A 17,834-nucleotide genomic window follows, 5' to 3' on the forward strand; every position below is an offset into this window, starting at 1 on the left:
GCTCATGTTGTAAGGGAAAAACAAACGTCCAGCAATTAAGTTTCACTTTATTGGAAGAGTACAAAGCATACAACAAGTAGTTTGTAAACTAAATGGTTCGCTCATGACCCAAGAACAAATATGGAGGTAAACTATGTGAATCAAGCACTTAGAAGTCCTGTGGTGCTTGTCGGATTCTAGTTTTCTTCTGGTGGTGGTTGGAGAAAGCTTCATGGTGACATTTTATTAGTTCTTAACCAACTAATTGGAGATGGAATTTGTGGAGGGAAAACTCAAACTTGTGGGCTGTCTAGGATCATGTATTTCATATGTTGTTGGTGAAATGCTAGGATGATTCGGAAGGGCTTGTGATACTAAGGGGTTATTTAGAAAAAGGTGGCAACTCGTAACAGAACACTTTACTGAGGTATCGAGCGAACCGATAAGTAGGGATAAATTATGATGAATTTACAATTAAAAAGAGTAATTGTATGAGTGAGATAAAAGTACGGAGAAGGAAGAGTTATGACAAGTCATGAAGGTATTGATAAGACAGCTTGTGAGATACTAAGGGTAGGATCGATCAGAAAGGGTGAAGGGTTAAGTACGCCTAGTCCGCAGAATGTAATTAAAACGTAGTAAGAATCGCGAATAAGATTAAGAAGTGTTACATTATAGGATGGATTACGAACAGGATGTGATGTGAATACCATAAAGATTGCTCTAGAAAGGAGTAAAGCCTAGCAAGGAAGTAACTAAAGAATACGGTGTGATTAGTGTGAAACGGGAAAAGCAAATATAGAACGAATAAGAAAGACTTACAAAGTTCTACAGGGAAATTTGTCTATAAGTTTATCATTATCAAAAAGGGAGAAATTGATATATCATGACATGTTTTTATGATTTGACAAACCATACTCAAACAACTAGAATACTACTATGTATCTGGAGGTCTGAGTCTCAGAGGGAACAGTATCTAGGTAAGGGATTTGGTCCTTAGGGGGAATATAATGGATATCGCTTTGTCATCATCAAAAAAGGGGAAATTGCTAAGAAATAATATGTGGATGTTATACCCCGTATATTTATACGTCGAATTATTCGCAAGAAAATCGACTCAAGTTAAAGGCAGAATCATTTTCGGACACGAAATAGAAATCTTTAATTTTCAATTTTAATTAGAACATAAATTGTTTATAAATTTTAATTAGTGTAAAAATATTATTGGATATTAGGGATTAATTAATTATGATTAAATTATTAAATAAGGATTAGTGATTAATTAAGATTAATTAAAATGGCTAATTATATAATTAAAGTGGGCCCCACCCGATTCTTTAATTAAAAGAAATAATAATAATAAAAACAAATGTATCAAGGTGATGATTCACCATGGTGGGCACGTGGAGGGACATTAGAATTCATATAAATAGCCTAGCTAATGATCAAAGTTAGCATTCATTTTCATTTTTTTTGCAAATTGAAGCTTAAGAGAAAAAAACAAAAAAGAAAAAGGAGCAGCCATGGCTGCTACTGTTCACGGCCAGCCATGGCTGTTTAAAAAAAAATGGTTTGATTTAATTCCAAGGTGATTTACAAGTTCAAGGAGGTGATAGCAACATTGGATATTGAATCGAGGAAGAAGAAATTGCGAAATTGGAGCAATTAAGAGTAGAAATTCCTCCGAGAAAATTTTGGTGAGATTTTCTTGTTTTATGGTGTAATTGTGTTAATAGTGTTGTAATGGAGTTATTAAAATTGGATTGGACGAAATCGGAAGTAAGAAAATACATGAAATTGTTATTATGTGAAATCGTGGGTTGAAATGGATTTAGAATTGTTATGGGCTGAGTTGTGAGAATTTTATGTGTATATTGTTGTTGTTGGTATTTCTGTGTTGACAGGAGAATAATTAAAAATTCGGGTTAGGCGAATATATAAGGGAAATGCTGCCCGATTTCCGTTAAGTCCTTGAGTAGTGAACAACCCTAAAGGAGAAGTATAAATTAAAGAATAGGTTCTATAAAGTGATAGGCTACGGTTTACGAACTAGAAAGTATGGTTACTGACGATAACGTTACTTATAAATTAAATAGGCTAAAAGAGCGACAAAGCGAACGGGTTCGCGATTAATCGTTAACAGGTATGTAAAGTTGTCCCTTCTTTCTTTTGGCATGTCTTAGATTTAAGTGATGGATGATATGAGCTTTGGGGTAATCATATTCATAAGTCTTGAGTGTAATTCATGATTCTTATTCACTTCTTGATATTAGAACTCTTAAGTAATTGAGCTACTGCCCCTCGAGTTCGCTATACGTTGGATAGTAGTTGGGATGTGAAAGTTCCTATTCTTAAAGACTCTATGATGATTAATGTCCTTGACTTTCAATAGCTGTTTCGCATTATCTTGATACATGACATGTGATTCCTGAGGCTCTATTTGATATAGTTCATATTGGCATTCAAAGAGTACTTAACATGATTATTGCCTTGATATTCGAGTGTTAGTCAGTCTACTTATTCTGTTGAGTCTCAGGTGATGATGTAGTTGCATATAGTTGCTCATGATATTCTACTCGTGCTTACTGTTATTGTATCATTCACCGAGTCCCGGGCCGGGTATGTATTCGTGCACAGTTTCACTGCATTGTTCACCGAGTCCCTCACTAGAGAGTCGGGTACGTTATATGATGATATGATGATGTGATGATACGATGATATGATTATGGCACCGAGTCCCATGATGGGCCGGGTACGGTATACGTGTACACGACTTTATTCACCGAGTCCCTCACTAGAGGGCCGGGTACGGTATATGTATATGATGATATGATGGTATGATGACATGATGATATGATTTTATTCACCGAGTCCCATAATGGGCCGGGTACGGTATATGATAATGATATGCATGACTTTGTTTCGTAAGGCACAGGAACAGTGATTTCTAGAGTATCATACTTGTCTCCTGGAATCTCTACTTCAGTTATGATCTTCCTTATTGTATTTCATGCTTTATATACTCAGTACATATTCCGTACTGACCCCCTTTCTTCGGGGGGCTGCGTTTCATGCCCGCAGGTACAGATAGTCGGTTTGGCGACCCTTCAGCATAGGACTACTACTCAGCTGTTTTGGAGAGCTCCGTTGTTCCGGAGTCTAGACTTTTAGTACAGATCTTATGATATATATATATGTATATGTTATCCAGGGGCCCTGTCCCGTCATATTTCGCTGTTCGTACTCTTAGAGGTTTGTAGACATATGTTTGGGTTGTGTATAAGTTCTGTTCAGCTGTGTTTATATGATGTGCTATGACATGATGTCCGTCTGTAGTGGCAGCCTTGCCGGCTTGCACATGACATGATATTGATATGTAGTGGCAACCTTGTCGGCTTGCGTATCATTCTATGATTGATCAGTTGTGACTTCTCAGGAGACAATTTATCTGAATATACATATATGATGACGCTATGAACTTTCGGAGTTCTTTTGTAAAGTTCCATATTGTTCGTAGTTTTAGTTTGACTATATCTGATAGGTATGTATACGGGTATCCAGGTCGGGCACTAGTCATGACCTACGGGGTTGGGTCGTGACAAAAGGAGACAGGCTCGATCCATAGCTATATTCTCAGAGACTACGTAGCAGAGCTCTATTTCATTCGGAGCCATATCTTTTGGGTACTTATTCTTTTTTGTATATAATTATGGGCATAGCGGGGTCCTGTCCCGCTTATGTGATATGTTATACTCTTCTTAGAGGCTCGTAGACATGTGAATATGGTCAGATGTGTCTGGCCTTGTCAGCCTATATTTTGTATATTATTTTGATAGTCTTGACGGCTCATGTACATTGACATGGTATAGATGCCAACCATAATATGAAAGCATTGTCGTCCAATGGGACTAGCATGAATGATGAATAGAAATGTATGTTTAATTATGTGGCTCACCTAGATGTAAGTATAAGTGTAAGCCAAGGGGTGCCCGGGTGGGTTAGCACCGGGCGCTCGGCGCGGCCCTCCAGACGGGTCGTGACAAAAGTGGTATCAGAGCCAGGTTCAGTCCTAGGGTGTGTCTACGAGCCGTGTCTAGTAGAGTCTTGGTTATGGGTGTGTTGCGCGCCACACTTATAAACAAGAAGCTGCGGACATTTTAGGAATAAATGACCTTCTTTCTTCATAAGAATCGTGCGATAGAGCTGTGATATAAGAATTCTTGTCCCTTAATCGTGTGTTGTGTATTTCATAAATGCCTGTAAAGAGAAAGGCTACAGCAGCCCAAAAGGGCAAGACGGTGGCAGAAAAGCGGGCTGAAAAGCACCGCCACCGGTAGCAGAAGAAAGTGAGTCCCAGAATGCGGCTCAATCTCAATCCTCCCGTTCAATACCTATATTAGAGGAGCGTGAGGGAGCCTCAGCCCCAGCTCCAGCTCCTCCACCAGATGCTTCAGGCCAAGATGTAAAAGAGGCCATACATTTGCTTACTCAGTTGGTTGCTGCTCTGACTCAGCAGCAAAGTGCAGGGCAAGGTAATAGGGCTGTCAGTGCAAGGGCCCGTGACTTCATCACTTTGAACCCTCCGAAATTCTTTGGGTCAAAGCCAGAGGAGGACCCTCAGGACTTCATTGATGGTATGCTGAGGACACTTCGATTGATACAAGCTTCGGACACCGAGTCGGTGGAGTTAGCGTCGTATAGATTGAGAGATGTCTCGATCCAATGGTATACGGTTTTGATGGCTTCACGTGGGGCCAATGCAACTTCCCCGGTATGGCAAGAGTTTGTTGATGCTTTCCTCCGACACTATATGCCTCCGGAAGTTCGGCGAGCTAGGGCCGATAAGTTCTTAAATTTGAGGCAAGGTAGCATGAGTGCTCTAGAGTATAGTCTCCGCTTTAATTATTTGGCTAGGTATGCTTTAGCCATGGTAGCAGACATGGGTGACCGGGTGCACCGATTTGTGAAAGGCCTAGGGCCACATTTGATGGATAGATGTTTGACTGCGTCCCTTCAGGACAATATAGACATTGCACGCATTCAGGCTCATGCTCAGAACTTAGAAGAAAGCCTACAGCAGCAAAGAAGCAAACGCGATCATGATAGGGGACATGGCAAGAGGGCTAGATCTTCAGGTCCGATGAGTGAGTTTAGAGGTGGGCACAGGCAACAGTTTCCCAGGCATTCAGGTTGTTCTATGACTAGTGCACCTCTACGGTTTTCAGGCCAGAGATTCGATAGATCTACTCGTTCCGGGCCGAGTCAGAGTTATTCGGGGTCTCAGTTCAGACATGATTCGGGTCAGGCAAGGCCACCCGTACTATGATGTTCCCAGTGTGGGAAGTTGCATTGGGGTCGACGCCATTTGGATTCAGATGTTTGTTATTCATGTGGTCGACCAGGCCATATTATGCGTGATTGCCCCTCAGTTCGTGGTAGAGGTAGGACCCAGCCTTCAGGGTCGATAGCCGGGTCTTCAGCATCTGTACGCCCTATGGGGCCAGGATTACATGCGCCAGGCAAATCGGGAACCAGCGGTGGGGCTTCAGGTAGGGCATCGGGCCATGGTAGAGGAAGAGGGAGAGTTCCCAGTTCTAGCGGTCCTCAGCACCGTGTTTATGCTTTGGCTGGACGCCAAGACCTCGAGTCTTCTCCTGACATGGTTACAGGTATATTATCGGTATTTTCTCATGATGTATATGCTTTGATTGATCTGGGCTCCACATTGTCATATGTTACTCCGTATGTTGCGGGTCGATTTAGAGTCGAACCGGAGTCGATCAAACCTTTTAAGGTATCTACACTCGTTGGTGAATCGGTAATAGCTAGCCGAGTATATAGAAATTGTGTAATTGTGATTTGTGATCGTCGTACCATGATTGATTTTCATGAGTTAGAAATGGTGGATTTCGATGTCATTATGGGCATGGATTGGTTGGCTTCTTGTTATGCCAATGTTGATTGTAGAATGAAAATGGTTCGTTTCCAATTCCCAGGAGAACCAGTTTTAGAATGGAAAGGGAACACGGCGTCACCAAAGGGTAGGTTTATCTCCTATCTAAAGGCAAGAAAAATGATCACGAAAGGTTGCATTTATCATTTAGTTCGGGTTCAAGATATAGAAGTTGAATTGCCGACTCTTCAGTCAGTTCCCGTAGTAAATGAATTTCCGAATGTGTTCCCGGAAGAGTTTCCAGGCCTTCCTCCCTAACGGGAGATTGATTTTGCCATTGATGTGCTGCCAGGCACTAAGCCTGTATCTATTCCTCCTTATAGAATGGCACCCGTAAAATTGAAAGAGTTGAAGGAGCAATTGAAAGACCTGCTTGATAAAGGCTTTATTAGACCTAGTTCATCCCCGTGGGGAGCACCCGTATTGTTTGTCCGAAAGAAAGATTGGTCTTTGAGAATGTGCATTGATTATCGGCAATTGAATAAGGTGACGATTAAGAACAAATATCCTCTTCCGAGGATTGATGATTTATTTGATCAATTGCAAGGTGCCAAATGGTTTTCAAATATTTATCTGAGGTCCGGGTATCACCAAGTGAGAGTTAAGGAGAAAGATATCCCTAAGACAGCTTTTAGAACAAGATATGGTCATTTTGAGTTCCGGGTAATGTCGTTTGGGCTAACTAATGCGCCGGCGGTATTTATGGATTTGATGAATAATGTATTCAGGCCCTTTCTGGATTTATTTGTGATCGTTTTTATCGATGACATCTTGGTATATTCTAGATCTGAGGCAGAACATGCGGATCATTTGCGTACTATCCTTGGAGTTCTTCGAGCTCGAGAATTGTTTACAAAGTTTTCCAAATGTGAGTTTTGGTTGAACTCAGTGGCATTTCTGGGGCATATTGTAGCAGCCGATGGTATACGAGTGGATAGTCAAAATATTGAGGCCGTGAAAACTTGGCCAAGGCCCAGAACTCCTACGGAGGTTCGTAGCTTTCTGGGCTTAGCAGGTTATTATAGGAGATTCGTTGAAGGGTTTTCTTCTATTTCTGCACCACTCACAAAGTTGACCCAGAAATAGGTAAAGTTTCAACGGACAGATGCTTGTGAACGTAGCTTCCAAGAGTTGAAAAGTAGGTTGACTTCCGCCCCAGTCTTGACACTTCCAGAGGGATTGGAAGGATATGTTGTTTATTGCGATGCTTCAGGCATTAGGCTAGGTTGTGTATTGATGCAATATGGCAAAGTAATTGCGTATGCTTCAAGGCAACTACGGAAATATGAGCAGAATTATCCGACCCATGATTTAGAATTGGCCGCAGTGGTTCTTGCGTTAAAGATATGGAGACATTATTTATATGGTGTCCATGTGGATATTTATACAGATCATAAGAGTCTTCAGTACATCTTCAAACAGAAAGAGTTGAATTTACGGCAACGACGATAGTTGGAATTGCTAAAAGATTATGATGTTGATATCTTATATCACCCCGGAGAGGCAAATGTTGTAGCTGATGCTCTTAGCCGCAGGTCTATGGGAAGTTTGTGTGATGTACGACCCGAGAAGAGAGAAATGGCCCGTGAGCTTCAGCGGCTAGCTAGTCTAGGAGTTCGAGTAGTGGACTCAGGTAGCCATGGAGATACTATCCAGAATCCAGCAGTCTCGTCGCTAGTAGCAGAAGTGAAAGAGCGACAATACGAAGATTCCATGCTAATGCATTACAGAGATACACTCCCTCAGAAAGAGGAGTCATCATTTGATATCTCAGGAGACGGATTTCTCCGATGCCGAGGCAGATTATGTGTTCCCAATGTGGCAGGTCTACGCCACCAGATATTGAGAGAAGCTCATTGTTCCCGTTACTCTGTTCACCCCAATGCGACAAAAATGTATCATGATCTTCAGTCCATATATTAGTGGAATGGAATGAAGAAAGATATAGCGGAATTCGTAGCTCAATGTCCCAATTGTCAACAAGTGAAAATCGAGCACCGAAAGCCGAGTGGATTGTTGCAAGCTATAGAAATCCCAACTTGGAAGTGGGAAGTGATTAACATGGATTTCATTACAGGTTTACCCCGTTCTCGACGTAAGTATGATTCCATATGGGTGATTGTGGATAGACTCACCAAGTCAGCTCATTTCTTACCGGTCAGGACGACCTATGTGGCAGAAGATTATGCAAGGCTTTATGTTAAGGAGATAGTGAGACTCCATGGTGTTCCAGTATCAATTATCTCAGACAGAGGAACTCAGTTTACAGCCAATTTTTGGAAGTCTTTTCAAGAGGGTCTAGGGACCCAAGTGAGCCTTAGCACGGCATTTCACCCACAGACCGATGGGCAAGCTGAACGCACCATTCAGACTCTTCAAGATATGTTGCGGGCATGTATGATAGATTTTGGAGGTAATTGGGATGACCATTTGCCACTCATTGAGTTTGCTTACAATAACAGGTACCATTCTAGCATTCAAATGGCACCGTATGAAGCTTTATATGGGCGAAAGTGTAGATCCCCAATTGGGTGGTTTGAAATAGGAGAGACTAAATTGATAGGGCCAGACTTGGTCAAGCAAGCCATAGAGAAATTCAAGCTCATACAAGATCGGTTGTTAGCAGCCCAAAGTCGTCAAAAGTCCTATGCGGATAATCGTCGAAGAGACATAGAGTTTCAAGTTAAAGATTGGGAATTTTTGAAAGTGTCGCCAATGAAGGGCGTTATGATATTTGGAAAAAAGGGGAAGCTTAGTCCCCGATACATTGGGCCTTATGAGATTGTACGAAAGATAGGCAAAGTGGCCTATGAGTTAGATTTACCTCCAGATTTGGAGTCAGTCCATCCAGTTTTTCATGTCTCGATGCTTCGGAAATGTGTGGGAGATCCTACTAAGATCATGCCAATAAGTGATGTGCAAGTGACAGAAAAGTTGACCTATGAAGAAGTACCCATTGCCATACTAGATAGGCAAGTACGGAGGCTTAGAAACAAAGAAGTGGCCTCAGTTAAGGTTCTATGGAGAAGCAGTAAACGAGAGGAAATGACATGGGAAGCGGAGGAAAGTATGCGATCCAGATACCCGCATTTATTTCATCCCTTGGAAGATACCCAAGATGAGACGTCAAGATTATACGGTATGTATGTTTTCCTTTTATGCTTTTGGGTTGTGTGTGGCCAAATTCTATTGCTATTATATTATGGCCCTGCGAGGCATTGTTATTGTGGGTTGTTCACAGGATGGTAGTAATATGTTATAGGGGAAACTCTAGCGAAATTTTTATAGAATTCCCGAAGACTTTAACATTCGAAAACGAATGTTCCTAAGGAGGGGAGAATGTTACACCTCGGAAAAATCCTCCGTTGTTGCACAAGTGAATGAACTAGTGAGGAGTACGAGTCTACGATATTTCCATGGGTAAGAAATGACATTTGATGGCCTTAAGTGAGATTTCAAAGGCATCCGATGTTAGACGAGAAAGTTGGCCAAGAGAAGGCAAGGCATACAATGAGTATCAGAAAGGAAATACGAGTAACGAGTTAACGAGGCTTTAATGATGTCTTGGTCCACGAGCGGTCGGGTGGCTTAGAAACCTCCCCCCCCCCCCCCCCTTCCCTTCCATTATGATGGTGTTATGGTTGCCCATGTCGGGATTTGTTGTTGAAACAATTTCCTTTGTTTTTTTTTTTTGGTTTGTTTGCTTGGATTTTCTTGTCTTTGGATAATTTCGTTTTGGTTGTGGTTAGCCTTGTTTGGGCTTAATGTTTAGATATTTTGTGTTGAATGTTGGACTATTTGGTTTCTTGTTTTGGTAATGGTAATTGGGTTTGTAGTAATGACTTGAGTGATCCTTGACCTTGTCGGGCTTGTCTTTATATCACTGATGGTTTGGGTTTGCTGCTTTTTTTATCTGGCCTGTTAAATGGCTCGAACAGGGGAAACAAGCTGAAAACAGGGGAGAAGTTTTAGGTATCTGAACCCAAGACTTTCGCTTCAGCGGTCTCTCAGACCACTATAGTGGTCCCGCTTCGGCGGTAGGGGAGCTGCAGGAGCGGTCAAGGAAGAACAGGAGGGGTACCGCTTCAGCGGTAGCCTACCCGCTGCAGCGATAACGCCACAGCGGTAGACTGACCGCTGGGGCGTAATGACTGGCAGTAGCATCATACTATGCTCGGAATACTTTCGCAACTAAAATTTAACTCAGCCTTTTCCAACATATTAGATCTGATCTCGAAATACGACTTGATTTCATGCGTAGATACCAATTGGAATCGTCTAGATACCAATTGGATACATCGAGATACCAACTTGACCGAAGTAGCTCGATTTGAAACAAAGAAGGAAAGTTTCCTAAATGCCCTATAGCCTCCCGTGGATGGGTACGGACGTCTACGTACCATTCCACGAGACTTTACTAGACATTGCTCTTGTACTTGTGAGGCCGCGAACCTAGGCTCAGATACCAAGTTGTCACGACCCAATTTAGAGTGTCGCGGGTACCTACCTTTCCCACCTCGAAAGGCGAACCCTTAATCAAACGAACACACTATCCAAGCAAAGAACGATTTCATTTTTTATCCAATTTGCAAATAATTAACAAGATAAGCTCAAAAAATTATACTAACCAAGTTTGCGAAAGTGATTACAACAATTAAATAAATACAAGACTTATTCGATTCCCACGACCTGGTCTAGACTAGTACAAGAGCTACTAAGGTAAATCCAGAATACAATAGACTCTAAGACTCAACCTCCATCCCGGAATGGAATGGGTGGAGGCCTTCAAGATAGGCATCGTGCATCTTCCGACTCTTGCTAACAATCAATCACCTGAAAAACTCTACACCTCAAAAAGGGCGTAGCAAGAGTAGTATCAGTACAATCAACACGTACTAAGTAAGCATCACAGGCCGACAATAGTTAGAAGCACATATCAGTAAAAGAGTTCACAAAAAAGCATGATGAGTAACCAGATTAGCAACATAGGTTTCCTACCATTTGTCATAACATTAGGAATTCTTAAGTCTCTTAACTCTTCCCAATAACCCTAGGCAATTCCACACCGGTTCCGGAAGTCAAATATTACTACGTTGTTCAATCTTAGTATAGAAGTCCACTAGCCATTTGATAATCCTTAATCGCCTAATCATAATTAGCCCAACATACACAACTGGAATACATAACAATCAACAAGGATAGTTTATGATCGTGACCTAGGATTTTTCAACTAATCCCAATCATGTCAAATCTCAATATATCCAATCAAGAAACAACAACACTGTCACGCCCCAAAACCCACCCTAGACGTGACCGGCATCCGACGTCATGAACAACATCGGAAGAACCTAAACGACATAATAATAATACTTGAACCCGCCAGGTTCAATATTCGCCTCCAACAATTTATAAATTAAATGTAACACATGAATTAAATCAGCGGAAGTCTTTATAAGCAATGGCCATCAACGTGGCAAACACCCATTAAGTCGTACGAGACTTTTGACAATCTACCAACAATTCTGACAACTATCTATGGAGCTTCTAAGAGACATAACAATCGTCAAACTTCGGGACGCAGCCCGGAAATCTAGAATAATAAATGAAACGGAAAGTGTCCCACGAACAAGGATGTGGGCTCACCAAATCCACAGTAGTAGCAAGTCCTATTAAGCGTCGAAAGTATCACGAACCTGCTCTTCTTCGTTACCTAACATACCATCAAAAACAACAATGGTATGCCTGAGTACTTTTGTACTCAGTGAGTGCCTCGGGGACAACAAGTATTATGAAAATAAAATATAATAATATATAAAGAAATCAGTTCTGAAAAAGATAGCATAAAAATAGCCATTCCACTTTGTGATTCTCAATATCATTTGTTAAACAGTTTACAAATCCATTAATCAATATAGAAACAAGTATTCAACATGTGTATCTCCATAAGAATTATCAAAAATCGATTATGAAGTCTTTTGTTAAGTTACAACTTTTAATTATGCCTTTCAAATTGATCATGTCAACAACGGTTCCATGAGAGATTACGAATATTACACATATACGAATATTTTACATACTGACACAAGCCCAAGAATCAATCACATCGAGGGAATGACCGTAGGGTTCCCTTGTCACAACTCACCACACCGAATTATAAAGTCTCGGTGACCACTCATCCTCTCGAATGGCTAGGCATAAACACACCGGGATATGAAATCCCCGGTAACCACTCATCCTCCCGAATGGCTAGGTACACTGCGCAATACACCGAAATATAGATTCACGGTGGCTACTCTTCCTCCCGAATAGCAAGGCCATTAATGCACCCCAGGTAACGAACCCGGAAGTGGCCACTCCTCCTCCCGAATGGCAAGGCAATTAATACACTAGGATCCATAGTGGCTACTCCTCCTCCCGAATAGCAAGGAAAACAGAACAACAAAGTCCATGGCATAGAAGCCGATTCACCAATTGTCTCAAAACAGTCATACCATCAATAACATTTAAGTTCATTACACATATCGATCAACGAAGGACATATCAATTTAACTCTTTACCATTTACCATGCCAAGAATTTCACTTACGAATTCAATATCACTACAAGCCACTCACAGGAAACAAGATAGAAAGCAAGCCACTCCTAGGCAAACTAATCAATCAATCGATACTCCTGGTTAGGAAACCACGGAGGCTAATCGTCCTCTGGACTAACACAACTTTACCATACAGGTACAAAAACACAAACAAAAATACAAATAATGTCATATTACTAAATTATCAATCATGGCTTAGGGCCGAACCTCACTTCTCAAGTCATCATCCCAAATAGAGGCATTTCAAGTTACCACCGATTGAGAATCTTATTCAAATATCTTATTCAAATTTCAAGTTTAAGAAACCCATTTTACAACAAAACAAGTTGAAGGTCTAACCTTTAGAAGATTTAAGTTCAATCATCCAATAATGGGGAAAAGCGAGTTTCACAAAGTAGTATAGTTCGTGTAAGGTTCGATGCGGGCTTGACCCTACACACGCATGACCTTGTCTAAAAGAAATCATCTTTGTAGTCAAATTATCATTACGGAGCATTATGCCATATTGAAAGGATAAGTTATTCCGACCAATGTTTGAAAACGTATAACTTCTTTACGAAAGATTTCCATGTCTTAAATCATCAATGAGAATATCATTACCAACCCTTAACCATCATTATTAAACATATCTTATAGAGGAAAACATTCATAATATCACATACATATATAGGGTTTGTTACAATCTAGGTTTAATGTGGGTTTGTCCCCTCACACACATTAACCACCATTTAAACATGAATTAGAGTTCAAGGAACATGAAAAGATTTCTTTTCCTTTCATTCATTAAAGGATCTTGAATAATATTTATACTTCCAAATTCAAGAACAACAACATCAACAACAATCTCAACAATTATTTTATATCAATATCCAACTAATTCTATCCATTTAATCATACCAAAACAGCCCACAAATCATTTGATATCCAAAAATCATAACCGAGCTTTCAATGCCATTTTCTCTATTCTAACCCGTCAAATCTATCAATGATAAGGGTAAGAACATTATTAAAATCTTAGACATACATTAGGGTTTTGTATGAGAAGTTCACCCTTTCTATTCAATAAAGAACCTTCAAGAAAAGAAGTCATGCATTCCAAAATAAGATTTTTCAAAAGAGACATACGAATCAAAATCAAAGAGTTTATAAAAAAAATCGATCAAAAGAGTATGTTCAAAAGAGGCATACCTTAATTTGTTAAACAAGATTTAACAATTCACTTTTCTATTGAAGAACACCCAAAACCTAGCTTGAATCACTTTGGAAGGAAATATGTTGCAAACCCTTAATTGCTCCAAAACCTGAATTAAAGACTTGAATTTTGGAGAAGATTTCCCAAATCTTGATTCTTGAATCTTGAGATGGGTTTTCTTGAAAACCCTATATTAGGAATGATGATTTATTGTTTAGATTACAAGGATATATGTTAGAATTGAGTTGGAATAATTAGAATGGACTTACCTTGGTGTTCTTGATGTTGGAGGAGAGTAGGAGGGCGTTCTAGGGTTTGAAGGAATGAAAAATAATGAGTTGAACTGATATGGACGAATATATATTGTTCTGTGAAAGTGAAATTTACGACCTGAACACTGCTGGTCGTAAAGTCAGTTTACGGGCCGTAAATTGATTTACGGACCGTATTCTGCACTTTGGACTGCACTGTGTCGCTTCAGTAAAATGGTCATACCTCCTTGCACAGATGTCCGTTTGACCCCCGTAAGATACCGTTGGAAAGGTATTTCAATTCTCTACAACTTTCATCAAGGAAGTTGTCCCAAATTCGAAATACGTTTTGAAATACGGGCCGTAAAGTGAAATACGGTCCGTATTTAACCATATGACCTCAAAATGTCAAATTCCAGAATGTTCAGAAATTCTTGGTTTCAGTTTACGGGCACTGTTCATGGTCGTAAATTGAAATACGGTCACTGTTCATGGGCGTAAACCACCATATCACAACTGAACAGAAAAATTTCAATTTCCACATTCTTTATCTGATGTTCTAAGTCTAGGATCGTGGTCAAAACTTTCGTTAAAGGTACGGGGTGTTACAAACACAATAAATCATTGATCATCACAAATAAGCCATAATGCAATGCCACGATGTAAGAATACAATGCAATGCCACGATGTAAGAATACAATGCAATGTTGTGTACACATGTACTACAGACGGAAGTATCGACGTCCCGATAGCACAACCCATGGGGGACCCGCGAAGTCCATGTACTCACTCATCCACGATTCCGAGACAATCATCGGACATCAGACTCTCACATCACACAATCCACGATTCCAAGACAACCATCGGACAGCGGACTACTCACATAACTCGCACACAATCCACGATTTCGGGACAACCATCGGACATCGGACTACTCATATCATTCTCATGCAAACTGAGCTCAGCTCATCACATTGTTTCATCAAGTATTAGCAATGTATCAACAATATATCATGAGAGATGTGAATGCGTGCGATGTATGAGTCAACATGAATAATTAGATTAATATCACAAGTACCAAGCATGGGTACACCAATAATATCATGAAAGATTACGCAAGTCATATAGAACACTACCTTCGTAATTAATGCCAACAAGTGAGGCACCACCATATCATGTCAACAATAGAAAAAATCAATCACAACACAATATTACTACTCTCTCTTTACTGCCCATCAACATTAATATATAATAATTCCCCCTTCTATTTACAAGACATCGCCACTACCCAGTCTAGAATTAATTTAGGATCTTCGGAACATTTTATCTGTCCATTATCAATTAGATTTACTATTTATGGCATTGCACAAATTAGTCATATCTTACGGAAATTCTCATCGAGAGACATAGAAGAGTATGTACCAACCACTACTTCCAAGTCACATAAAATCCACCAACGCCGAAGGAAATAATACAAGAATCCTAGGGGATCTACAGGCCACAAGCCCAAACACATAAATCGCATGACAGTACCATCCTATGAATCCATCCCAAATCTCCAACTCCAACACATGCATTCTCTGTTCCTTCTAATACATGAATATGAGAAACTAACCGGAGTCTACCAAAAAGAAAAGTCGTAACATACCTCGAGGCTGAGCGGGTGCCACGAACATCCGTAGACCTTCAATTTGTTCATCACGTCGTAACCCGAATGAAAGACTTGAGATACTCATGAGAGTCAAGGATAGGAATCACCATTGACACACTTGTGAGGGATTTCAGATTGATAAGGAAAATTTAGGAATTTGGACCACACTTCGATTTCTAGGCTTTCATCACCAAAAGAACTCTTTTCCTATCCATAAAGAGTTATTGCTAGACCAAGTTGCCATTTTTAACTCTATCCTTTAGAAAAACCCATTTCCAAGATTCATGGAAAAACTCATTTACAATTAGGAAGAAGACAGGAATCTAGGTTATTAACCAATCTAGGGTGAAGACCGTGAGAGATTTAAATCAATGTACATATGAAGAACAAGCTAACCAATCATTCTTCCAATCTAGGATTTAGATTCCCAACAAAATCTGATTTTAGGCTCTCAAAAGACTTGAGGGCAGCTGGATTTTGGGGTTTATGAGAAAATGTCGCCAATTCCCAAAATGAATTCTTAAATAGGGAAGTTTACTGCGTGTCACCGTTGTAGCGGTCGGCCTACCGCTTTAGCAGTAGCACTCCACCGTCCGCCATGCCGCTTCAACAGCCTGATGCCACCACCCCACCTGCGCTTCAATAGGATCAGAGTCGCTGGGGCGTGATCGCTGTAGCGGTCATCCCAGCGCTGGGGTGATCTGACTGGGTCTCCAACCTGAATTTCGATGTTTTGATTCCTTCCCGTACAATGGGTCCCACTAGGCTAAGATGTCCGTCGAAAATACTTAGCGAACTAAAAGGTCCAGGATATCACAGTTGCGAATATTTCAAAATTTTACGGTAACGATTAAACGGGTCATTACAACTTCTTTTTCTCAAACTCTATTGTAGGAGCCTTTGTCAAGCCATTTGAAAAAATAGTCAGTTAGAACAAGCAGAAAACGTACCTATTCAAGGTTGATCGGTAGTGTTAGTTCGACAATGTCCATTTCCCACTTCATGAAGAACCAATGTATTAATATGGAATGAAATGGCTCTGCAGGCTGGTGCAATAGGTGGGCAAACCGCGCGCACTTAATTATCACAGCTTTTGGCTAACTCCATTGTCATGCTCCATCCGGAGGCAATAATCGTCGGCCCTAATGAGCTTTTGAGCTTGTGCTCTATCTCCAGAATGGTTACTACATTGTCCTTCATGTACTTCTTTCACTACATATTCAATACAAAATATTTAGCTAAAGTACCATTCAATGTCCTTCGATAGATCTAGCCTTCAATGAGGCAGTATCGAGTTGCCCTGTTGCTGAGTTATCTCTATGCTTTCTTATTATCGGGCATGGTGTCGTGTTGTAGGTAATTAATGAACTCATTACGAAAATACTAGGTAAAGCGGGTGTTATATCATGTCAGTCAAACACAATCGGGATAGAAGGTTTAAGATCCTGGCCAAATATTGTTGCATCTGGGCTTCTCGTACCTCATACGTCTGTGGATCCGGTGAACTACCAACTGGAGTTGCATTTTAACTCGATACTATATTCTCCAAGTTCAAGGGATAGTTCAAGTCTTGCAATTACAACTTCATACTCTAGTTCGTTATTAGTACCAAAGCGACATTTTATGGATTGTCGAATCTTCTTACCCGACGGTGTGGTACATGAGATGAGAATATGTTTCTCATATTAGATGGTCACTCCCATTATATGTGATTGGGAGAAGTTGAAAATAAGGGTTCACCATAAGGGGTCTGTAAAAGCCCATTAGGGTAAACATAGTAACTTTAGTAATTAATGGGACCCTGATGGTTTTTTTTTAATAAAAGTACACATTCTTTGTACAACACTCTTGTAAAGCTTATTGAAAATATCAATAACAATACTCTTCTATCTAGTACATGGATATAGATATTATTATATTGAGCATTAAAAAGAAAATTTAATATACATTCATATGGATTAATAACAAGATAACTTCCTGTGTTATAATGCACATATTGAATTACTATAATGCGATTATTTCCAACTTGTCATTCGATCCAATTGTAGGTTAAAACCAGTGTTTTAAAAGGAAATTTCGAGACTCGCTCCGGGGCGAGGCAGGGGAAAAACATCTCGAGGCTAATGTGTGGGGCGTAGTTCTGTGAGGTTTACGTCCTAAGCGCCCAACTATACGCCTTAAATATGCCTAACGCCCAACGTTCGGGGCTCACCT

Source organism: Lycium barbarum, chromosome 3 (genome assembly GCF_019175385.1).
Source record: "Lycium barbarum isolate Lr01 chromosome 3, ASM1917538v2, whole genome shotgun sequence".
In the NCBI taxonomy this organism is placed as follows: domain Eukaryota; kingdom Viridiplantae; phylum Streptophyta; class Magnoliopsida; order Solanales; family Solanaceae; genus Lycium; species Lycium barbarum.